The sequence below is a fragment of the Rattus norvegicus genome, chromosome 8 (genome assembly GCF_036323735.1).
Source record: "Rattus norvegicus strain BN/NHsdMcwi chromosome 8, GRCr8, whole genome shotgun sequence".
NCBI classification, from domain to species: Eukaryota; Metazoa; Chordata; class Mammalia; order Rodentia; family Muridae; genus Rattus; species Rattus norvegicus.
In genome coordinates, this window is record NC_086026.1 from 34,796,520 (window position 1) to 34,822,609 (window position 26,090).

Consider the following 26,090-nt stretch of genomic DNA (forward strand, 5'->3'; position numbering starts at 1 on the left):
GCAAAAGGCAAGGATCAAGTAGGTGGCTTGAGTTTGGAGTCTGGTTTATCCGCTCACGCTTCCTACGGAAAGGACGAAGCCCAAGGTCACACAGCAGAACTGACGTGGAAGCTTGGCATGGCCCAAGTCAGAGTTGCTTATGGAATTCATCACAAAACTAGAACCTGTGTGTGCCCCAGGAGAGACATGGCTGAGGGGACCAGGCTAGGGTGAAGTGATGAAGACAATGAATTATAGTGAAAACTTGAATATCAAGTTCTAACGTTGTTTTAGGGACAAGTCATAGTACGATGCTGTGTATCACTGATATGATCCTCCCAGGCCCCCCCAGATACAGTCTGACAGAAGTAGACTCTCTGTTAAAATATAAACCAGAGTATGATACTTGTCTGCTCCAAGTCTCACAGTGACTTACAGTTCTGTCTCATCTGCTTCAAATCTTTCCTTAATTGTCACCTTCTCAGTGAAGTGTGTTTTGAAAATAATATTTGAGATTGCAGTCCCCCCACCCCAGCACCAGACCATTTAATTGACTCTGCTTGAGAACTTTTCTCTAGGACTTGACACCATCTAACAGGCTGTGTAATTGGCTTACTTATTATTATCGATTACTGCTTCCTTGTACCTGCTAAAGGAAAATAAAAGAACAAACTTCCCTGTGACTGTTCACGAATGTCCCAAGGATCTCAAACTTCTAGATGAAACAGATCTATCACAATGTTGTTATGTGGACGGTATGCAAAGGTCACAGAGGCAGATGGATCAAAACCCTTTTGCTGCAACCTATTCCTAAGGTGACCACTGGTCCCTAGTTCCCCCTTCCTCCCCTTGTATACTTAAGCTCATTTCAGCCATACCACAGTTCGCCCATCCATTGCCAACATCAATTTCAGAGGCTACCTGAAGCAGGTGGTGGACACCAGTTTCAATCACTTTCCAATGATACATCATAGAATAGGTGTTTGCAAATGAATCATCAGCTGAACTGGACTCAAGCCAACAAATGGAATCTACTTAAACTGTACTCTAGAAGGCCAATTGCTTTCTACTCTGTTACATACATGGACTTCCTAAAAAATCTTCGGGACTCTAGGTCTACTCTGAAGCTTAATGCTTTACATGTGATGAGACGTAACACATCATTCCTTGGCCTTTGTAGTCAGATCACTTTTGAGAAGCAACTAAACACCACTGAAAGCCAAGTCTAATTTATAAGGTAAACTGGGAAACTGAGTCATACCTGTTTCAACCTGAACTGAAATAACCAGAGTATCAAAACTGTATTCCTAGTTTTTGTCTTGACAGTACAAGTCTCAGTAGACTGACAATGTCCAGAACCACATTTCTATTGTCATTAGAGTAGATGTATGTTTTGAAAGTGTAATGCCTGTGTCTTCTGAGAACTGAAGTAAAAGATCACTTTCTGTTATCATATACCTTATGTGTATATATATATATATATATATATATATATATATATATATAAAATCATGTTCCTTTTTAAGACACATGAGCCAATGGAAATAGTACAGAGGCCTCCAATGTAATGAAACAAAGAGCTACTGTGTAATGCCCAATCTCCTTTCCAGTTAGATGAGATCACCAGTTCATAATGATGTATCCACTCCATGGTCACCAAGGCATGATTCACAGTAGTCAAGATACAGACATGATCTGAGTGCCTATCAGTGGACATAAAAATTGTTTTGTGTGTGTGTCTTCAACATTTTTCATATTATCCAGACTTTAAAAGTACCCTACCACTTGCCACAATGCAGATAATTATATAGAACACAATGTTAAATATAAAAAGGAGACACAGATAACTATTTTGTCATCTTTTTATGTGTAGAACACAAAGACACAGAAATTAAATATATATGTAACATACAGAAAAGTAGTAGGGAAAGAAATGGGGAAGATTCCGATGAAGTGAAACAAGGTGTCAAATACATAGACTAAACAAAGCAAAGGGACTTATGTGCAACATTAAGGTTACAGTTACAATAATACAGACTGGGATTAGAGAGTTTTGCTAAATTAAATTAGAGAAATGTTCACCATAGAGAAAGAAATAGGTAAATATATGAAAAGGTGGCTACCTTGATTTGCTCCACTCTAACAAATATGTGTTGTGTGTGTGTGTGTGTGTGAACATGTACTCATGAATGGTTTATATATAATACGCTGCAGCCTTAAATGTAATATATGCAACCGCATTTATTTTTTCTTTTATTGAAAGTACATTTTCTTCATGTAATATATCCTGATTACAGTTTCCGCACCCTCTCCTGCTCCTAGTTCCTCCCCACCTTTCCCCCATCTGGATCTACCCCATCTGTCTCTCACTAGAAAATAAGCCGGCCTCTAAGGGATGATAATGAAAGAAAGTAAGCTATAATAAGATAAGACAAACACATTTAGAATAGGAAAAAACAAACAGAAGGAAAAGAGCCCAAGAAAAGGTCTAAGAAACAGTTATAGATGTAGAGACACACTCGGTTATACAAAAACACAAAACTAAAAGCCATAATATATATGCAAAGGACCTTTAGTGTGGAAAGGGGGGGAAATAAAATTAAAAATTAAAATAAGATGTTTTAAAAATCAAAGAAAAAGGTAAAGAAAGAAAACAGAAACAAAGATCCCCACCCCCACCCCCGCCCCCACGAGACAAAGTTCAACAGGGCATCTCCACAGATGCCCCGAGTTCACTTTCTGTTGCTCCTCTACTTGGGGGTGCACGGTCTATCATTAAGAGTAGTTTGTTTCCTCAGTTAGAGCCCCTTGAAGAACACTAAATTTTCCTTTGCAACTGGTTATTAGTTAGGATAACTCTGAGTTATCTCCAAGAAGTTATGGACGGGGCACATGTCCACTTACCCCTTCAGCTCTAGGATCACATCTGGTGCAGACCCATGCAGGCGGTGTGCATGCTACATCAGTCTCTGTGATCTCATGTTTGTTGGTTCTGCTGTGTTTGGAATGCCTTGTTTCCTTGGTGCCCTCCATCCCCTTTGCCCTTACATTCTTACTTGCCTCCTCTTCTAGAAGGTTCCCTGAACTCTGAAGGAAGAGCTTTGGCAGAGATATCCTATTTATGTTGTGTTAAATAATAATGATTTTAAAAAGCCCCCACACTACTGCCAGCAAACAAGCTAGCAGGCCTGGCCTGTTCTCATCACTTGGAGCTCAGCTGATTCTTTGAATCCACAAACGGGGAGCTGTTAGGAGCAGCTATGTCTCAATGAGTGCATGAATAACAGTAAATGTCACATTATGTGGATTTCTGACATTTTTGAAAAAAATACACACACACACACACACACACACACACACACACACACACACACAAAGAAACCTGGACTGTTGTCTCTTAACTACTCTCAACTATTTCTAGTAAAAATATCTTGAAAACACCCTAACAGTAAACTCAGAGTCATGAATTTGCTATCTGGCCCTTAATTCATATGTTTAATCATCTCAGATCATTTATTTATCCATTCATTCATTCATTCATTCATTCATTCATTCATTCATTCTGAAAACTCGCTTTCGTTCTCCGTTCTCATTCTCCAACCCCCATCAGACCTCCACCTTGCTCTGTGCACTGCGCTTTCTTAACATGTTTCAACTTCTGAGCTGTTCACTAAGCACCATTGTTCTAACGGTTCCACTTGCAGCCTGCTCGTGCCATGCCTGTGGCTCTGCTGTTCAAGGTTCTCTCCTTCCCTGAGACTGGCTGTTGCACACAGCAGCTCCCAGAGCAGCCCTGCTGACACAGTGAAATAAAATCAGAAAGCTGTATTAATTTAAGTGGCTTTCTTCACATTTAGGACTGCTATTACAGTGTTGATGGTTGGTAATAAAAGACCTTTTAGTGTGGGAAATCAAATAATCTTATACAAACACAAATGGGCCCGGACAATGATTATCCTAATGTAATTGGAGAATGAACTCTGATTATGGGTGTCAGTTCTTGCCTTTCTTAAGGTGTTTTAGGGCTAATCTAGTGATTGATAGATTGACACTCTTTGTAAAGTGTATTTATCATGAACATGCTGCATTTCTTACATTTGGCCTCTCTGTGCCCAACAATTTTTTGAGGTTTAAAGCCATGTTGACTTTATAGAAGTTTCTAAAAAAATTTTGCAATAAACTATGATGAAGTTATGACTGACTAAGAGGAGGACTGAGCTGACTCTCAGACAAAACTACCCAGTTTCATTGTAGGCTCATCCCTCCTTTATAGTTCCAAGGGACAGGAAAGGAGCCATATGCAGGAAGGAGCCATTGAGGATTAAGACTAGAGGACATCCTATGGGAAACCATCCTATCTACACCATTTGTCAGGATGATGATGTACACACTGAGGGACAGTTTCCCATTTTTCCTCAGCGTGCCATTGCTCTAAGCACATGTGGTTAAAGATGTATTTGCTGAAGTTTTTGCAGTTTCAATTAGTATATACTCTGAATAGCTGCCTATCTGGTTTCAGAGGTCTACTAGACTGAAGTAGAGCTCCCTGTCTTAATGACTTTAACTAGATAGTTAATTTAATGGACCTGGCTTTTATAGATCTGCCAATGGAGATTTTATGTACACATAATGATAGTGAATGGCAGACAATCTTCTGCCTAAGAGACAGGTACTACTGTCATGTCCAGTCTTGTCCTCAAGCCAGTATGGCTGCTCCAATTTGTTCCTCCTCAGGGAAGGGCGTCTCCTACAGCCAGATGTCCCACAATCACAGCATGCTCACCCTTCACGGCTGAGTACACAAAGCCTTCTCACCCAGGAAGCTGTATCCTGCTTCCTGAGATGCCAACATCTTTTTTTGGGGGGGGGGCTGGGGACTGAACCCAGGGCCTTGCACTTGCTAGGCAAGCGCTCTACCATTGAGCTAAATCCCCAACGAGATGCCAACTTCTTGACCTAGCCTTGAACATCATTCTTTCCTTCCTTCCACCACAACAGCCACCGCTGATTTCCATTCATCTTCACATTTATCACTTTCACTCCCCCAGATTCTGACAGCATCTCAGGATAAAGTAATGTATCCACCAGTGACCATCCCTGGGTCAGCAGATAGGTGAGTGGCTATATCTCAGATTGGGGCTGTTGGTACACTTTACTGAAATGAAACATCTGTCCTTATTGGCTTCTGCTTGAGGCCTGGGTCATCTGCAGAGGCCCTGTTTCTTTACCTTACAAATACGCAATATCAGATCATTTCTGCTGAGCTTGATAACTACCCCGAATTTAATCAGGCATGATGATGGGATTGAGCTGCATGGATAAGTGACTTTCAGAAGAGAACCAGTTAATCGTATCTCAACAAGCGAGAAGAGGCTCACGGAATTGAAAACCAAGAATTTGCTTAGCGTACTAGTGCAGGAAACATTCCGAAGCTCTTTGGAGCTGTGTGTGTGTTTATTTCTTCTTTAGGGCATGAGTTTCCCTAAGTTCCTTTGACACTAGATCACAGTATCTTTTAATGCTATTTATGTAATTTGAATGCTTATCTAGTATCTCTACACCCATTATGACTACCTTCAAGGCAAATAGTCAAGCCTTATAATTCTTTGTCTCTCTTAAAATAACACCACCCATGGAATAAACAGCTGCCAAAAATCAAATGGACTTTTGTCAGTGTAGCACCCTCTTCTTAATAACCAAGAGAGTTTCTAATGAGTTTCCCATAGGTGCAGGACTTTCCTGACCATGGTTAGAAGCACAGATTTTGCAGTAATGGGGTGGAAGCTCAGTCATCCTGAGGAATCTTATTACTTCTAATTTTGCCGTGAGCAATAGGTGCTTTTTCCTTGGGAGATCCTTGGGTCCTGTATCTTCTTTTGTGGCATGAAAGGAAAATTTGTCCTGTTCAGTGAACTACCACTTTGTCGCATGGGCTCAAAATGGGGACATAGTTTGAAATGCCTTTCTTGCTTTCCTATTATTCACTTTTGGCCCAGTCCAAAAGATTTAGTTCAAAGTAGTCTTTGTCTCTGTTTTTGGGTTTTATTGTTGTTGGGGTTTTTTTTGTTTTGTTTTGGTTTATTTTATTATTATTTTTTAAGAAGTTCATATCTACCTACCTTTGCCAGTAGATTAGGATTTGTGAAAATTTCTTTCCTATAGGTACTTTTAATATAGGTTTAAATCCACAGTCATATTAATGGATATGACTTTGAGCTAAAAATGGCCCCATATAACCTCACACAGCACTGATGACTGAGTCTGTGTATCAGCAGTCTCCACGGTGCATTCACATCTTCACCATGGCTGTTCATGGGCTAAGACTACAGATGTGTGTGTTTTAAATTAAGGGGAGGTTTGTTGAGGAAAAATTGCATTTTTTTGAATGAGCAGATGTCTGGGATTATTATCTTTAGCTGCAACTCCTCTTCTTCAGCCCTACCAGTTGTCTTCCCATTCTATAGCAGACATGTGTTAGTCAGCCATGTTTCTATTCTCTTAGCCAAGACCTCAGTTTACCATGCCACCACTTTCAAAAAGAATTCCATTTGACATAAAGGAACCTTCCTATTTTCTAAGGAGTGGGCATCATGTTTGGAATCTCTAAGAAATTGCTTTATTCTGATTCTCTCTGTGTGTCCCTCTGTTACTCTGTCTCTCTTTCTCTCTCTGTAGGTCAGAGGACAACTCAGGTGCCATTCTATAGACACCATTCACTTGATAGATAGAATCTATCACTGGCTTAGTAGACTAGGCTGTCTGGTCAAAAAGCTTGGGATATGCCTTCTTTTTTTTTTCAACATGAGTTTTAGGGATGGTACACAAGTTCTCTTGCTTGTGAGGCAAGCACTTACTGGCTGAGCTATTCCCTCAGCCCCCACATCTGCCATTTATACTAGAGATTAAGACACCCTTTTAGAGGTAGGATAAAGCAGTCTTCTCCTAAGTTGAGCATCCCAATGGCTGCCTTCTGGAGGAAGAGAATTTTCTCTTCTTTTCTTTCCTGTTATATTATCCTCTGAGGGTTTGCCTGGCAGTCAGCTGGCAACTGCATTAGCCTTTGGTTGGTATTAATAAGGAAGAATGGGAGATCTGTTCAGCTTAGATAAACACACAAATTGCACTGTGGCATGCCTTCTTTATGTTTCAAAAGAGGTTGAGGTGTTTTATTTTTTTTCCTAGCACAAAAATAATAAGAAATCAATGGGATGACTAATCTTTGGTACCCGTTTTAGCATGGATTTCCACTAAAGTAGACTAGCTGTCTCTCAGAAGGTTAGCACATTGCATACTGCAGGGGAAGCTTCCTTTTATTCCTGCTTTGTAAGGTTTCTCTGGGAGGCACTGAAGAGGCACCATCAACTCAGACTAGCAACATTCTTTGAATGTTGGAGATGATGTCATATTTACCTTGAAAACCTGCAGGTATCAAACACCTAAAGGGGGAGAAGTGAGGAGCAATGGCAGCAGCCCTGTTCAAAGAGGGGATCTCCACAAGGAAAACCTCTTTTTTTTCCAGGCTACACTTAGCTCTTATGAAGGCAGATTGAACTGAGAAATTGGCCCTTGGAAGGCAAAGCCTGTAAGACACAGCACTGTGCCAGCCAAGAAGGGGGCGTGCAAACTCAGGGCAGCTTTCCAACTACTTTGCTGAGGGATCAGAACCAAGCTATTGCCTTTTGAAGATGGGGCTTTGTGAAAGGGCCAGTAAAGAGTGTGAAATATGTCCAATGTATGCAAATCCTCACCATACATATGAGCACATGGATTAGTAATACATCTGATGACAGCTTTTTGCCAATCATCTTTTCGCCAAATTGAAGACTTGTGGGACATGGGGCAGATCTGAAAGGGATCTGTGTGCAGCTTTGGCACTTGACACCCTATCTATCAGCAGACATTTTTGGAAGGAAAGGAGGAAGAAAGGAGGAAGATGAAGGAGGTAGAGGGAAACATTAGGATTTGGTTTTATAAGCAATCCATCCTCTCTCTCTCTCTCTCTCTCTCTCCCTCTCTCTCTCACTGTGTGTGTGCGTGCGTGCGCGCGCGTGTGTGTGTGTGTGTGTGTGTGTGTGTGTGTGTGTGTGTGTGTGTGTGTTCTATTTAGATTTTCCCATGTAAAGCCTCAGAAGTACTTGGAGTCTACGCGCAAGGCTATCAAGTTCATGACTTTGAGGGAAAAGGGAACAGGGAGACTGGACATCCATGGGAGACCATGTACTTGGGCTTTTCAAAAGGAATTAAATTCATGTTTTGCTCTCCTTAGAAACAGTAAGGAGAAACAATTTAAAATATCATTTTTCTTCAAAACCACAGCATACTGTACATGTGTTTGTATCATTTCTGCATGCTTAAATTAGTCCTCTTGTCTTTGAATTTGAGCAGTAATTAACTCAATTATGCTTATTAAACTCCCCCAAGTTATTAATTAAGGATTCTATGGAAGAATTACCTCAGTTGAATATACTTATAAACTGATCTTGCTCTAGAAACTTTGACCTCTTCTGTCCATTCTGCTTCTACGAACACCGAGTTCCTAGGTTCATACCCAGGACATGCCCTGTCCTGGGCATATAAAATGCTACTGTGATATTTCTGCAATACAGGATGCTATTTCTATATTTTTCTTTGTTCACAGGGAACTAGGTTTTAACTCCAACTTGCTGTAGGATTTCAGAATATGGAAAACATGCTTTCTTTCTTCCTGCATTTTGCTTCCTCAAAGAGTCTCATATATATTTGCATGTTAAAAGAGTAATGGTCTTAGTTGTAGAGGTTCCAGAATCCAGGACAGATTGCACAGGAAGGTCATTGTCAACCCTGCCAGTATTCTACACAGAGCAGGCCATGCAGTTGTCTTCCTACCTGAACAACAAAACAGTCCTGTCTTTACCCTCTGACCTTCCTGGCACATGGAGCAGAGAGACTGTGCTCCAATAAAGCTATTTTTGGACACTGTCAGAATGACCCAGATTATGGTTCACATTGTGTATCTGAGGCCAAAGATGCTCAGGGACATTTCATGGCCTTAGTCTATTGATATCATATTTGTATTGCTAAGTCAGCAGTTCTCAACCTGTGGGTCGTGACCCCTTCAGGGGTCACTTACCAGACATCCTGCATATCATATATTTCCATTAAGATTCACAACAGTAGCAACATTACAGTTATGAAGTGACAGCAAAATAATTTTATTTGAAGGAGGGATCACCACAATGTGAGGAACTGTATAAAAAGGGGAGGAGCATTAGGAAGGTTGAGAACCACTCTTCTAAGGGCTCCTGCCTTTGAAGTACTAATGATTTTGTTTACCTATTGTAACCTATGCTTGGAGATAAATACCATGTGACTGGTGAAAAAAATGGTTGCTAGAATGTACTTATCTACAGAGGAATCATAAGTCTGCCTTAAATCTCAGCCTCTCCTCCTTCCAGGTGTTTTGAAAAGAACAAAGAGAGCCTAAAAGTGCTCACATGCCCTCTGTCCTTATACCAGTGTCAATCTTTCCTTTCTTCTCAGCAAACAAATGCAAGTCTGCACTAGCTCGCTTGAGATATGTGATTTAATGTGTCGATATCAAAGTGTAGAGTCGCAGTGATGAGCATGAGGCGCCAGATCCATAAGATTCCTCATCTACTGAAGCAGCTGAATTCAAGGACATTCATGGAGATCTTCTGGGGGGGAGGGCAGATATTTCCATGGTCATTTCTGAGATGCCCTACTCTTTGGGGACATCAAATCCCACAGATGGTGGAGGAAGGGTCTGAAGCCATGCGCATATTTTCTTTGCTACTCCAATAATCAGATTCCGGAACACTCCATGGGAAATGCAACTCTTTTTTTGTGGAGAGGAAAACGGGATTTTGACTTGTTTATTTATTTCCTCACTCATTTCAGTGGATTTAGCTAAGCTTAATAAAGTTCAAACAACCTGCCCGAAATCATAAATTAGCATTAGTGATTCAAGATTACTGATTTCCTTGGGGCTCTGCCACAATTTATAGCCATCTTCATTTTCTTCCTTGAATTACAGAGTCTTAAAAAGGCCTTTGCAGTCACCCAACCTTATTTCCTACTGTAGCATAGGTCTCCATTAGGCTTGTATCCAACCCTTCTTAGATCAGTGGCCTCCGAAAGGCATGCACACACACACACACACACACACACACACACACACACGCACGCACGCTTGCCTTGAGCCCATTCACAGGTGTGTTCCTACATATTAATAAGTGAGTCAACATCGTTTTTACAACACTATCACATAAGTGATACCTGGCAATTGGAACGTGGCCCTGGAGGTAATACCTTTGTAGACGATGCAACTTATTTTTATACCTTACAGAGATGGTGCATTGCAATTACCATTGTTAACTTTCCACACGAGTTGTTTGGAAGTGTGTGTGTGTGTGTGTGTGTGTGTGTGTGTGTGTGTGTGTGTGTGTAGAAATGGTGCCACAAATATAAACAGGCTGAACTCTGGTCCTCTGCCCTCGTTTTCTGATGGAACCTTGTTATTTCATAAAGCACAGTCCTCCAGGATTACACAGCATCCAGTTTCCACTGACGATCTTAAGAAGACTTGGCTTTTTTCAGCTGAACACTTGGTTTTCTGTAACTTCCACCCAAGAGTCTCTGTTTGGTTTTTGGGATAGTAATAAATACATGAAACTCAGTGTTTTCCCCATGTGGGTAAACACAGAATAATGTGGAGAGTCCTTCTAAAGCCTGGACTCTGAGGCTGCCTTCCCGAAGATTCTGCTTAGCTGTAGCAAACATGTCCTGGGTGGGTTAGTCACAGCTATGCAGATCACCTAGACACACTTTAAATGCAGACTGTCCTAAGATGAAAAAAAGTAAAAATAAAAACAAAACAAGATGTCAGTGAATTGTAGGATTTTCTTTCAGGGCTCTCCGTCCTTTCCCGTCCTTTCCTTTCAATTTCAGGTTTCCTAATTAAATGTGTGAACAGAGAAACTGTGCTCTTGATAGATGTTGCCTGTCGTGGATCACAGTTCGTAATGGAAAACATCTTTGGTCTGGGTTTTTTTTTTCTTTTGTTCCCTTTCCGTTGTGCTTGTAAACCTCTACCTAAGCAAGTAAGGTCTAAACATCTTTAATAACAAGAATAAATAAGCAACAGAGGAGCCAGCCTGTCGGCTTGGAGAGGATCTGACCACCAGCTCCCTAAAATAGAAAGCCCTACAGAGGTCGCCTAGCACATCATCCCATCCTTGGCCACATCCTTTCTACCCAGAGTCGTTTCCATTTGAATCGAGCTGTGGCCTGCTTCTGTCTACCCACACGAACCACCGTCCTCTCAAATCTAGATAGCACAGTCTTTGTTCTGCATGTTCTCAGATGGATCCTGTGACATTGCATGAGTCTTTATAACTGTTAGGAAGCTCATGATGAAGTTAGGATGTAGATATTAAGAAACTAAATTATACTTGTATAGAAAGTAAAAAATGCAGATAGACACACACATATGTCTAAATGTTCTTATTTTTTTTTCTAGAAATTAAGTCACAGAGGCACACTACACATTTAGATATTTAGCCCCTGCTTCTTTTCTAAACTGTACAAGATTTTTATGAATATGTTCCCATGTAGATGAATCCCAGTGCTTTCTACAAGGAGTACCAACCATACTCCATCATTGAGTGACTATGTTGTTCAATAAATAACAGAAATTGTGATCACTGTTTCCATCATGGGTACTAGGGTACTGGAGTGTATTTTTTTATTGCCACTAAGAAAACCATAGATTCTTGTACATTGGGGGCAGAAGTCACTATGAAGTACAAAGAATGGAACTCTAGGCAGTTAGAAGGCTATAGTTTTCTGAGCTTAAACCTGGGCTTATTGCAAAGGGCTGTCCCCTCTTTTTCCCTTCTGTAAGTTTGGCTAGAAACAGCCTAAGAGAATCTGCCCTGAGGTTCCACTTCCTTTTCTTGTCACCATGGAGGAGGGGAACACTTCTTTGTGCTGGGAAAAGTGGAGAATGGGAAGGAACAGAAGACACAAGGGACTGGGCCTGACAACACAGAAAATGCTGACATAAATTAATCAAACGAGGCATCTCCCAGGATTGAATTAGTTCCTGATTGATGGCTGCAGTACCGTGTCTGCCTGGCCATTTCTTCATTCTCATCCGTTGTTGCCCCTGATTTATGTCAGCGTCTCAGTGCATTGGCTGACTAGGGATCCTTGGAGGATGGATGGAAGAGAAGGGGCTGCACCCGTGCTGGCTGCCCCTAGCCCAATCTTCCTTCCAACTCTCATAGTGACGACTCATCTGTCAACTTCATTGTTTGCCTCATAAACTCGGTGTCTGCATTTTTAGGCTCTTTCCTATTCCTGTGAGGGCTGAGATGGTGAAACATATGTACATACATACATATACATACATACATACATACATACATACATATACATACATACATACATACATACACACATACATACACACATATCTATATCTATCTATCTCTATATATGTATATACTTGCTTACACGTAATACATACACATATATACATATACTATATACATACACTTATATGTGTGTATATTTCTACTGTTTTATAAGTATAATCTCTTAGAAGTTCTTAAACTTCTACAGGGTACCAAGTAAATGAGCTCACTGTTACCTGTGACCTTCAGGGAGGTGTTCACCAAGACTTAGTTACTGCTTATTTCTGTGACGAGAGGGATCTGGGGTAATTTGCACGATGACAATGTTTGAATGTTGGTAGCTTCCTGTCTTGTGGAACTAATTTGCTACCATAACATTTGTGTATAGGAAAAAACATTGCTGAATCATTCTGCTTCTCATTCTGGATGTATGAATATTGGTGGACGCTCATCTCTCTTTCTTTTTTAATGTTCTTACTATGTACTATTTTCAAGGTCTGGTATTCTTGTGTGTAATTTTATAGCAAGAGACTTAGTCTTCAAGGCTTTTATACTTTGTGGGGGAGACAGGTACTAAATATGTTATCAGAGGATTAACCCCATGATCTTAGATGTAGCAATTCTAGTAAGTGACTCAAAGTATAGTCTAACTTTCACAAAAATATGCAAGCAGTTACCAACTTGAAAGATCATATGATTTTTTTTAAAAATGTTTTAGCTATAGGTGGTTTTGTGCGCTTCTGTTTATATGTATGTGTGTACCTGTTTGTGCAGAGATCAGGGCTCAAATTCAGATGTCATTCCTTAGTGATATCCATCTTGCTTTTTGAGACAAGATATCTCATTCTCCTGATGCTTCTGAAGTGAGCTAGGCTGGCTGGCCACAGAGACCCAGCATCCTGCCCCACCCAAGCTCTAGGATTACAATATGTGGCTGCTCTGATTTTTACATGGATTATGAAGATTAGACTCAGGACCTCATTCCCAGTTTAAGTGATTTTTTAAGCATAGATTTTGTTGTCTTAATAAAGCTAATGTTACCTAAAAACATGGTGAAATGGAAGATCAAAGTTCATGAATATTAATATAGCTCAGAATTATATAAATATTGTTTGAATATCAACACACTGTACCCTTCTGGGGGGAAAACAAAATTTAATTTGTTATCTTAAGGCCTGTATTCTAGGCTATAATTTCTCTCATCTCTAAATAGATATTAAAGTTAAATGGAGTAGTGTACTAAATATGTTTAACCCAATTGAGGGCATCTCTTACGTTTTGGTAAATGTGTTGATTTCTTTACTGGTACCTAGCCAGACCTGTCCATGTTTTTTAGATCATCAGAAACAGAAACCTCTGAATCAGAGCTTAAAATATTGGACTGTTGTCTCCTAACTTCAATCTGTTCTTTCACGATTCCACCAAGTACCGACTACCACAGTAGCCTAGTAGCCCAGGAAAGTCTCCAATCATTCATGCCTCCATTACTTCGTCCACAGTCATGAGCTCTATCTCCTTAGAGCCTGTGCCATCTAGTTTTCTGCTTGAAGCACTCCACCTTTTCTTATCCCCACTGTTTATCCCTTCAGGTCTCATCTTGCAACCAATTTTTAACCCTCCACGCTTTCCTTCTGAGCATACCGTCATGTGTTGCCTTCTTCACACCGTAGCACTTAGCATATTGCACTGTAAACAAGTCCTTGTTTCTGAGGACTGACCCACGACTCAGTCGCTCATATCCATGACGCCTAGATCTCCGGCCCCTTCACTAGTTGAGGGAGTAGGGCACTGCCACCATACTTGCTGAATAAATTAATGTTTCTTCAAAGCCAACTCCGGTAGAGGGGAAACTTGCAAATAACCTAAAGAGTACTTCAAATTAAAGAAGGGGACCCTTCCAAAGCAGCTCAAAGCATTGGCATTATGTGCTACTTGCATACAAGGGACTTCTGTTATGCATTCAAATCAGACACCGTGGCTAATTTTTCAGAAGGAGACCAACATTAAACCAATTGCCATGAATTTTCCAGGAGGCAAGTATAAACTAGGTCCATTATCATCGCTCGTCTCTAGCCTCTGGACATTTCCTCAGCATCATGCCTTCATCCTTTCTGTCCCCAAGGTTGCTCTTACACACTGAGAAAAGAGCAAAGACTCTTCTAGTCTCCCGTCCTTTGCAATTTCTTTGACATATTTTTGAGGATTTCAGTGCTAAGGATAACTTTGAGCACCTCGGCCTCTTTTCCTGGGAGACTGGATATTCAGAAGAATTCTTCCATAAAACTTTGGGGGAAGACAAGCAATCTTAGATCTTGGTGGGTGAAATTCTCCCTAGACAACCAAGTATCAGACACAAGAGCAAACAGTCAGGTGTGGGGCTTCCTGTGGGATATTGATCTTTCCTCCCTGCTACAGCATTTTCCTCATCCTCCCGGCATCCACGGGGAAAATGAAACATGAGATTTGAAAAGCTAAAAATACTGAAAGTGACAGGCTATTTTGGCATCACGGGTTATGGGAGACGGCCAGTGGAGAGACCAGTGAAGCCTACTCTTGCCCTTCAGGGGTCACTGATTGAACTTTAAGACTGTGGAGCAGAGCTAGGTAAATAATAGGTATTAGTGGTAGTAATATAGGAGCCTTTTGGAAAAGAGGGCTAGCAGAGCATCGTGAAGCCACTCTGACAGGATAACGGAAGGCAGAGATAATGGCCCATCTGGAAATACCTTCCTCAATTGCTCTCAGAGCAACGGAACAGGGAATGCAGACAGGTGGAAAATGCGCATTTGGATGACCAACTCATAAATGAAACAATGAGCAATGTGGCTGCCCTGCTCCCTGAAAACCTCATCATCAACTTGGCCTTTCCATCATCTGAGCCAAAGCACCGGGCCCACAGTCCAGATGGTTACAGGACAGGGTTGAAGAACTCATGCCTGATGATGGGGAAGTTCTTTTGCACTCTGGCTGGCTCCCTGGAACAAGCGTTAAATGAAGCACTTGTTTTCAATCAGAAGACCAAGAAGGATCATTCTTGTAGGACATATCCATTTCTCACTGTGCTCTCCAGTCTAACCACCGATTGGGTTTTTCAGTCTTAGCAGCCGAGTGTCCATGAATTCTTCCCAGCACTTTAACACTTTTAAATTGTATATCTGCGCCAGGGGTTCATTGTTTCTACTCTTATACAGTCATATTCCACAACCTCACTGCCTACAACCAGTCTATGTTTGCTGTTTTATTCCTTGGTTATTTAACCCTGGATTGCATGTTCCACCTCACTGATCAGATAGCCTACTCTCCGTCTACACACTTACCACTCGCCTTTCCTTATTTGCAAGTTCATCACCTAAAAGTTCACAGTATCTCTTGACCTATGTTTTACCACTAAGCACCTCTGGCCACATTTAGTGTGCTCCGGTCTAACTGCATATATGTCTGAGTGAATCACCTCTGTTTGAAGTCTGTGACTCCAACTCTGGTTCTCTTTTGGTCACTGAGACATAAGGGAGGCAGATGTCACCAGCTCGTTTCCATACTAATGTCTCATGCCCTCTGCTCCTGTCCCTGCTTTCTCCAGGATAACCATAAACCTGACTGCATAAACTACATGTGCATATTTACTGAATATGTACATATACTGTGTCTGTAAATAGATTCTGTACCTGAATATAAATTGTTACAGGTTATATTACATGTGTCAGTTTGATTTGTACTTTGGCTATCTGATATGAGAATTAGATAACTAATAAATAATTCTATCCTAACATGTTAGGGGCTATGGGTGTAGTATAGTTAGTTGTACAGTACTTTCCTGTCTAAGTGTGAGGCTCTGAAGCCAATCTTAGCACCAGAAATAAACAACAACAAAATCCACAACCATACTCCAACCTTAATGATTAAACTGAACAGTTGACCTTGAATATCAGCGCCAACTGTCTCTTCCCACAATCTTCTGCAACTTCAGAAATGGCATCAGTGTATAGTTCAGCAGCTTTGATCCCCGTGTCTCTAGCATCCTCTCTCATGTGCAATCAGCCTTCTTGGTTCTTTCTCTAAATACTTTCTGAATCCATCTGTTCCCTTTTACCTCCACTGCCACAGTCTGAATCCAACTGCGGATATGACCAGAAGTATAGTCCGTAGCTTTGTACAGCATCTGCCTTTCCAGTTTTCATTCTGCAGCTTCTAAACGATCTACCCTGTATACCTCACATCGCTCTCCATGCTGAAACCTAGCTAGTCCAAGCCTTCTCTCACATTTTGAATGAAGTCACAGCATTTCTAGTCACCTCCAATGCCCTCACATCTCAGGAACATCTTCTAGCTTCTTCCTCACCTCCAGCTACCCTTACCCTTCTTTTATTTTAAACCAGAATATCCCACAGGCACTTAATCTAAGACTGGTTTGCTTGTTTTGCCTGGACCATCCAGCCTTTAGGACTTTACTGTCCTTTATCTGAAAGCTTCCTCTTACTAAGTTTCACTGAACAATTTAAATCAACATTACCCTTTGCTTACCACCCCCCCCACACACACACATTTTACTTTGTAGAATATATTGCTCTCGAAGGGACCTCATTTGGTTGCCTGAGAATTCTGTAACTCACCAACTGCTGCGTAGGTTCTTGGAGAACCTGTATTTACCAGCTGTGATGACCTCAGTGCTACAGTAGGTACTCAAACCCATTTATTTTTACTTAATTAATTGATTAATCAGCCACTACAGTCTTCAACTCTCCAACTGTTGCTAGCCTGCCTTCACTTGTAAGTAATTGAATTCTCTGTCTATGTAATTATTTGTTCAGCTGGTTTTGTAATCGTTCGATTATAAGGAGAAAGTTCTCAGTGCTGTCTGACCCACAGCTTAGTCCTTACAGTGAGCAGATGTGGCATTTCCTCCTGTCAAATGAAGACCCAATAGAGGGATGCCAATCTCATTGGTCACATTTAGTTAACTACCCACTGGTGACACTAGAATCTTACCTCTAGGATCTGAGTTCACATTTCTCAACAACCCTGTTATGCCTCACAGAACAGGCTGGTCATCACTCTTTGTAGGGCAAGCCACTCAGCCTCAGCCTTCCCTTCATCAGGGTCAGACTCCTTCAAGAGCCAGGATCTTAGGTACCCAGAATTCCCTGCCCACTTCCAGTCACATAGGAGTGTGGTTCCTACCCTTTCTCAGGCTATTATTAAATAAAATGCAAACTGCCCAGGAAGCTGCATTTCTGCATTGCAGATGAAGAACATGTCTTTTACAATGTGTCCCATGCATTCAACTAAGGCTCAGATTGAGATGGTAACTCTGTGTTTTATTTGATGGAACTGATTACCCCTCCCCCCATTGCTTGGTTTCTGATCGTTCTCTGAACTGGAATCAAACTGGTTAACCTGTCAAAACAGGCAATGTACATTGAATCTAAGAGAAAAATTAATATGTACCTAGCATCTATATATACGCACACACGTGTAAACTATACTATACTGTTAGTTGTCACTTGACTTTAAGAATAGGTGGAAGGATTCATAGTGCAGATTCTTTGTGTGACTTTGGAGAGAAATCCATTTTCTACAGTACTTTTTTTCTCAGTCTTTGGAACTTTATATTCCAGTGTTCATTAATCTTCATATTCTGCCAGCAAAATAGTATTACTTACTTTTCATTTGTGGGTGACAATTTTATTTGAATATTTGTTGTTTTCCAAATATCAAATTAAGTTACCAACATCCTTCCCTTCAAATCGGTTATCTCACTCTTCTAACATAGCCCCAAGATTAGTCTCAGATCTTTTCTTTAAACTGAATTTTAACTTTACCTTTTCCGAGAACCATTCTCAGACTCCACCAGGAGCAGTCAGCCCTTCTTCCTCCGGGTCACACTGTACCTCCAACCCATCTAGAGTCTCTGCAGAAACATTTTGCCTGCATATTTGTGGGAAATAAAAATTGAATTTTTAAACTTATATTTCAGTATCACCAGCATGTTGAAAACCTATCAGAAATATGTCTGACCATGCATACAAGAGATTTTAGTAGCAAAGTAGGAGAGGAAAGCCGCAGAGCCTCCACATAAAGTGGAAAACTGTTCTGTTTAGGGGGTGACAAATGGCAGAGACCAGAGGAAAAGTCTCATTGTTTGCTCCTTACCTGTGTGCTTGTCATTCATTCCTGTGCGATTTATAAAAATGATTCAAATTAGGATTGCTTACTCAACATCCTTAGTTTCTGTTGTACTAGGAAATTAGACTCTGAAAGAGTAAATGTGACTTGGTCACACTGTAGCTGTGTGAGTGTGGGAAAGTTGATTGATGTCTCAGTGCCCAGTTGATCTACAAGGGCAGAATCATAAAATTGCTTCCCTCTGGATAATGAGATGGACTACTGTGTGTGAAGGAGTTTCAGCAATTCCCAGGACACAAGAATGAATGTGACCACACCAAGTGTGAACGCTCGGTCCCTGTTTGCTGGATCATTCTTTATTCTAGAAGGCTCCATTGGTTTCTGAACACCACCTGAATACTGGACTCATTGACTCTCATGCAAGGCGGCTTGGGCCAAGGCTTGATATCAAGTGATTCACTGCAGAATTCCTAAGTTGTATCATATTTTATATTTCCTTAGATTGCATAAGACTTCTATCAGCTTTGTTCTTTAGACTTTCACCTGTCCTTTGTTCTCAGGACACCAATTTTAGTCTCTGAATGTCACTCGCTGCCTACCTCCAAGAAGTATTTTTTTTTTAATATTGAGCCCCATGAAAACTTTGAGGACTGGCACTTTCATAACCACCTTCCAGACCACAGGCTGTCATCACATTGCTCACTCTCCTGTCTCCAGCCATTTGTTTCTATTTCCCTATACTTGAGCTTTGAAGACCATTTTGCTAGTGAGTCTTTCTACTCCAACCACAAAACCTCTCATTCAGGGCACAAAGGATATCCCCAAACACTTCCCCAGTGCCACTTCTACTCTTGTGAGTCATGGACTGTAGACATGACCTAGAGCATTCTCTTTAACAGCCAACTGCAGCCAAGCAAAGCTCTCCATCACTCTTACTCCAACAGTCCGCATCACGTTTCACTTCTTTTCATGGAAGTTGCTTGCTGTGCGTTCTTGTTCCCTTATGCTCTCTTAGAAATGTAAGCAAAGTAAGCAAACTTAATACCCTGAGGGGAGAATTATCTGTACGTCCCGTAAGAGGAGGAACAGGAACAAAATGAATGAAAGATAGAATAGGAAGGAACAGGATGGGAAAAAATAAATAAAGTAAAGAATCCTTGTTGAATCATCATGTGAGTGGAGTAGATAACCTCCCGCCCCCAAAAAGGTGAAAAAGTAGATGGTAGGTGGTAGGCGCTGATTACTGGGCAAGCAGACTTGGAGTGGCCCACTCCAGAGCAGACTATGCTGAACCACAGGTTTGGGAACCTTTGACTTGCAGCAGGGCACTGATACCATGCAACCATTCTAGAAGTACTGTGTAAAGAGATGGATGGGGTCCCAAAGGCAAAGAAGGGAAACCCTACTGCCGAGCTGCAATTTCTTGAAGAATGAAAAAACATACAAGCGTAAACATATTTGTAGCTGAAGCAAAAAAAAAATTGCAAGAATCTCTCAGCCTCATCATGAGCCTTTGACAAGATAGGCTATGGTCAGAATTTTTTTGGCCTGAATTAGAAGGCAGCTACCTTTCAGATCTGCTTGGAATTGGACTGAGTTAGACAAGAAAATGGGATTGTGTTTACAGATAATTCTTAACACGCGTCTAGTGGTTTTGCATACATTATTTATTTTGCGTTTCTCAGCAACTCTGCAATTTGGGCTACATTATCGTATTATTAAAGATGAGGGAGACAAACAAAGAAGCGATGAGATAATGATGCAAGCAACCAGTGGGTACTGCTAGCACCAAATGCAAGCAAGCAGTGGACACAACTAGTCCCAGAGCCACCCTTCATACCCAATCCTCTATCCCTTGGCCACTGAGAAAACCTTTTTCAGCCCTCATCTATATCATCTTGTGGATGTTTAACTCTCTCTCTCTCTCTCTCTCTCTCTCTCTCTCTCTCTCTCTCTCTCTGTGTGTGTGTGTGTGTGTGTGTATACTTGCATGGATATACACATGTACAGTATGGAGGCCAAAGAACAAAGAACTTAGGCATCATTCTTTGGGCACTATTGATCTAGAACCTGACTAATAGGCTGACCTGTCCAGCCAGGGAGTCCCAGATACCTACCTCTTTCTGCTTGCCCAGCACTGGGATTACACATGCATGCTACTCTTAGCCTAGCTAGTTAACATATGTTCTAAGGCTCTAACTCAGGTCTTCAGGCTTGTAAAGTAAATCAATTGAACTATCTCCCTGCCCCCTAGTCTAACCCATTTTAGCCCCATTTTCTTTCAGTGCTATTTCTAGCTAAAAATTGGTACCACCAAACACGGGAGAAATAGTTCAAGCCTATTTGCCTTTAATCACACACTTCTCTTCTAGATACTATGCAAAAGATGCCGGGCTAGTGATTCAAAACAATGCCAGCACTCACAGAACTGACTTGCAGGGCACTGTTAACACTCCCACAAAGAGCACAGGGCTGATAATTTGCAAATGACTTCATTTTGTTTCACATCTGAATTAGCCTGAGCATGCTGTCCCAACTGTGCCTGAGTTGGTCAGGTCAGGCTCCAATTCTACATGTATTCCTCGCCAAGGGAGAAGGCTTGCTGAAGTGCAGGACTCAGTTGAGGGTCAGAAAGTCCATGTATCCTCCACATCTCTACACACAACTATGTGTTCTCACCGTTCTGGCTATTCTGAGTCGATCTGCCGTCTCCATGGCTACTCACAGCGAGGACCACTGATCCCTCTGTATTCCCATGACCTGTGCCAATGTTTCAGCATTAAACACTTCTTTTCTGTAGAACTGTGTTAAGAGTACAGCTCTGAGGACTGGGGAAATGACTCAGTGGGCAAGAGTACTTGCTGGTCAAGCATAAAAACCTGGGTTCAAATCCTTAGCACCTATGTAAAAAACTGGGAGTAATTCTCCACATACCTGAATCCTAACACTGAGGAGGAACAGACACAGAAAGATTGTTGAGGTCTGCTGGCGTCTAGTTTAGCTCCAAGTTTAGCTCGAGACCCTGTCTCAAAAATGTAAGGCAGAGAATGATTCAGTGGAACATTCAAGGTCCCGCTTTGGCCTCCAAATGGACACAGAGGCATACATGCACACTCACACATATGCATATAACACACACACACACACACACACACACACACACACACGCACAGTACATAAATACACCACAAACAAACAGATAAAACATGAAGATAAATAACAATGTATTCTTCACTTAAATCCTTGGCCTCAAATCCTGGCTGTGCTATCACGTGTCATGTGAGCCAGGGCAGGTAATTTGATCTCTATATATCAATCATCATTCAAGTTAACTGAATAAACTATTGGAGTTACTTTGTGTATTAAGTAAGTTTATGTAGGGAACATAAGGACTCAGGAACCCTTATTATTATGGTATATGTAATATTTAAATGCTTTCCTTTTTATTTAATTGTGAAGGCCTTATAGAGACATTGGCCATTCCTTGCTATCCAATAGTTTCCTTGTCCCAGCATTATCTGGCACAGAGCAAAGGCTCTATTACTGCTGGATGAAAGAAGAGAGAGACGTTTTATCCTCAAGTGACTGAGGCACCATCAGACAATTAATGAATCAAGTGACTACAAAACTTGCCCACAGTGGCCCACACAGAATGGTTCTTTCAAGATGAAAGTCATTTTCTTCATCATTTAGGTTTCCCCATGTTAGGTGGACTCTCTTGGTCCTCCCAGCACTTCCTCTAGATGGGCCACAGCTGAGGTGCATTGTGGGATTTGGAGGTCTAGACACCCATGTAGTCTGAAGTCATCAAAGACGCATCCTGGAGAAATATAGTATGTAAGCTGAGAGGAAAGATCAGGACCAGAAAGCACGTGGGACAATACCTCCTACAAACTGCCTGGTACCTGCTCTCTTTGATGCTGTGATTAAACAAGCAAGAGACTCATAGAGCAAGAACTCCGGGATATAACCTCCAAAGCCTAGCAGCCTAGCCAGGAGAAAACTGAATCCAGTTTGAAAGTAGGAAATAGCATGTTTCCATGCTCACAGAACAAAGGAGGTCTCCCTACCAGAGGTGAGCAATGGTGCCAGATAGTAGTGAGGGGAACTAGACTTCAAGGAGGCTCTCACCAGATTCCTACATCTGCACTGGGGTGCTGGGATATCCAGGTTATGAATAGGGGCATTCTATAAGTCCATCACACTATGTCTTTGTGGTTTGAGCAAGCATGAGGTCCCAGAGTCCCTGTTTATAGCTTCAGTGGCACGTATAGACACAGGAAGACCTCAGTGTCTTGATCAGCTGGAGAGACAACAGGCTTCCTGAGCTGCAGGCCCTGCAAAGCTCTGTGCAGAGTTCAGTCCATGCTCTGTGCGTGCAGATTGCTGGAGCATGGCTCTGCTAACTTGGAGAGTGTTCTGGCTGTGCCCAAATTGCAAATATATTTTGTCTGAGTATGTTCCCCCCTAATTTTTAAATGTATATGTATTTCAAGGGAAATTAAATCCATGGGTTTCTGGTTCATTTACTCTTAAATCATTAAAATGCTGTTTAAGAACATTAGGCATTCAAGGAGCTTTTCTAGACATTCTAATAAGCACTTTGGAAGAATCCTTTCTCCCATTACAACAGTTGTGTCAGGAGCCAATGAACTTGGAGTTCCGAAGGATGCCCATCTGGCTTGGAATTCTCACTGTGTCTGTAAAGCAAAAGGTCTCACCCTGGCAAAATCCATACCCTCTCCTACACAGGGGTGAATTCCCTCTTTTTTCTGACATTGTATCTAGTATGGGGGTCTTACGTTTACCCCTGGCAACTGAAAAAAAAAAAAACAATTGCAGGCTAGTCTTGATGAAACAACCTGACACAAGATAGCAATTAGTGCTTCAGATGTGGACCAGCCTCAGGTTCTCTGCCTTGTTCCTTTAGCACCACAGGGAAGGCAATACCCTGCAGCCTGTCTCTCCAACAAAGCACCCTAGAGGACCAACTCAGGAAGAAGAAAGTTGGGTTTTTTTTTTGTTTGTTTGTTTTGTTTTGTTTCGGTTTGTTTTGGTTTTGGTTTTGTTTGTTTGTGTTTGTTTGTTTGTTTGTTTGTTTGTTTTTGTCTGTCAGTCCATATGCCAGTCTCTGAACAGCAATCACACCCATTGCTTTGAGCCTTTGAGCCTGTGATATCATGACAGGATCCCATAAAAGTAAAACAGCTCAGCATACTTTGAGAGAGCAAGAGTGAGGAGCGAAGGAATTTGGGATCATAATCCTTTTTAAGAGAATAGTGCTCCAGTTACCCACCCCCTTCACTACAGCTCATCTCTGAGTACTTTGCTACTCATATGGGGCCTAGAGATATGACCCTTCCTCTCCTAGGTCTCAAGAAAGGACACATGGTTCTGCCATTCTAGCTGTCCAGCTCATTCCCTATCTAATGGCCTTGGATATTTTTCTAGACTAAAAGAGAGCAGCTGGCTTTTTATGGTCCCCAAACTTCACCATATAATCCACACAATATTTGTTCATTCACTTGAAAAATAGGTGTTGCAGGCTTGTGTTCTAGGCATCAAGTTAGTATACTAAGACCGAACCATTTCTATCTCACAGGGATGTGTGTGTGTGGGGGGGGGGGGTGTTGCTTAGGAAATGATACTTAGAGGTTTTCTTGCCCCCAAAATACCATCTCCATGTCACTGGCTCTCTAAGACAAACTCTAGCTGAAAGGTCACCTGGTGACATTGTCCTGTAACTGCTATAATTTGAATAACTTTAGTGGCACTTGGTATGAGTTGCTAAATAGAGGGGCAAGTTATCCCTGTGGTTGGTGACTTCCAAGATCCCGTTCAGGAAAACTGGTAGGATGGCTGCTGGGTTTGAAGTGGAAAGGTAGGGAGCAAGACAGCAACCCTTTGTTCATAGTGTGTGTGTTGGGGGGGGGGCGTTGTATGCTTGTTCAGTTCATTAACGGGAGTGAAGTTGTCCAAATCTTACAAAGACAAGTCGGCACAAGACAAGCCATAGATGTTTTAATGAAAATCTGGCTAAAGTTGCTGTGGTAGCAAAAGCAAAAGGAAATTCAAAGGGAGTAATGTTGCCCATGCATGTGAAATGCAACTGTTATTTCTCTATCTAATACAATTATAGCAGGAGACAGGGCTACTGCTCTGCACTGGTGGGGATTAAAATTGGACAACTCGGAAAGAGAATCGACTGTTTGGCATCCATGTGTTTGGCAAGAAAGTTGTCACTAGAGGGTGATGTCCAAAAAGTGAGAGACAGAGAGAGAGAGAGAGAGAGAGAGAGAGAGAGAGAGAGAGAGAGAGAGACAGAGACAGAGAGAGACAGAGAGAGAGAGAGAGACAGAGAGAGAGAGAGACAGAGAGAGGGGGGGGGCGCAAGCCCCATGCACTGAAATCACCAGGAAGCAACTCATTTAAGAGGTTTTGCAGTGGTCTGTAACCTTTACCCAAACAATTTATTCTGGAATCACTTCTGCCTTTCAAACCTTCGTGGACATGCACCTTCCCCTCAGGTGAGGACGAGCCTTTTTGCTTTATGCATGGGGCTGACAGAAGAACAATATTCACTCCTGAGCACTGCATCGTATTCTTTGGCATGTGCTCCAAGATCAATAACTGTGGGGCTTGTTACATTTTCTATCTACCCAGCTTTTACACTATGATTACAGCAACACATCTTTCGCCCTGGCTCTAACTAGGTGGCCTCAGAATAGTTTATAAACCAGCTCTCCCAGAATCCATTGCATTCTGTCTGGTGTTTTGTGCTGGACTATAAGATGACGCTCACAAATTAAGAAGCTATAGGCTCTGCTCACGTTGCTTATCATCACGAAGCAACCTGAAGTGAATTAGTTCTGATTTTTCCATAAGGTCACAGGGGTGTCTGCATGTAGCAAACAAGGTCCATGGCAAACTAAGTGACATGTGCTTGCCTTTGTGACATCTCTCTGCCCATGTATACACTCACCCCTTTCCTTGCTCCTTTTATGGCTATAACTAAGAAGGTTTCTTGCATAGGGATTCCACTGGGTCACACTGACTTATTTAGTACCGTCAGCTTTACTCTCCAGTTCTCCATGAAGACTAGTGCTGACACAAAGTGGGGGAGCTTCCTGTGTGGAGCCCAGACTGAGGAAGATGGGAGGAGACACATCAAGCAGGCATGACTAGAGCCGAGACACTTCCACACTGTTATGTTTTACCTTCAGCTCAGTAATACCTTGTAGGAAAAGGCTTAACTAAGTAGACAGCAAAGTCAACCAGACGGTTAGTCAACTGACTGTGCCTCCTGCATTATGGGATATAGGACTGAACACATAGGGGTGTATTTCCAAGTATGGGGGCTGCGGGACCTCACTTTTTATGAGGGTCACATCTCCTTTCAACATTACAATTTCTGTCATTGACCTCCTTTTCCCCTTCTCTACAGCTGACAGTAAGCAGCCTATGATCCAATTAGAAGAAAATGCCTTAGAAAGTGATCATTCAACAGATACCTAGGTAGCATCAATTCCTGTAAAAAGAAATGACATCTTCTTAGTGGCTGGGAATAATGTA

General features: G+C 41.7%; 1 protein-coding gene across 3 annotated transcripts in view; it reads left to right on the forward strand.

The window, feature by feature from the left end:
• Positions 1-26,090, forward strand: part of Opcml (opioid binding protein/cell adhesion molecule-like) — a 1,111,269-nt gene that overhangs the window by 344,891 nt on the left and 740,288 nt on the right. The window lies entirely within an intron of this gene.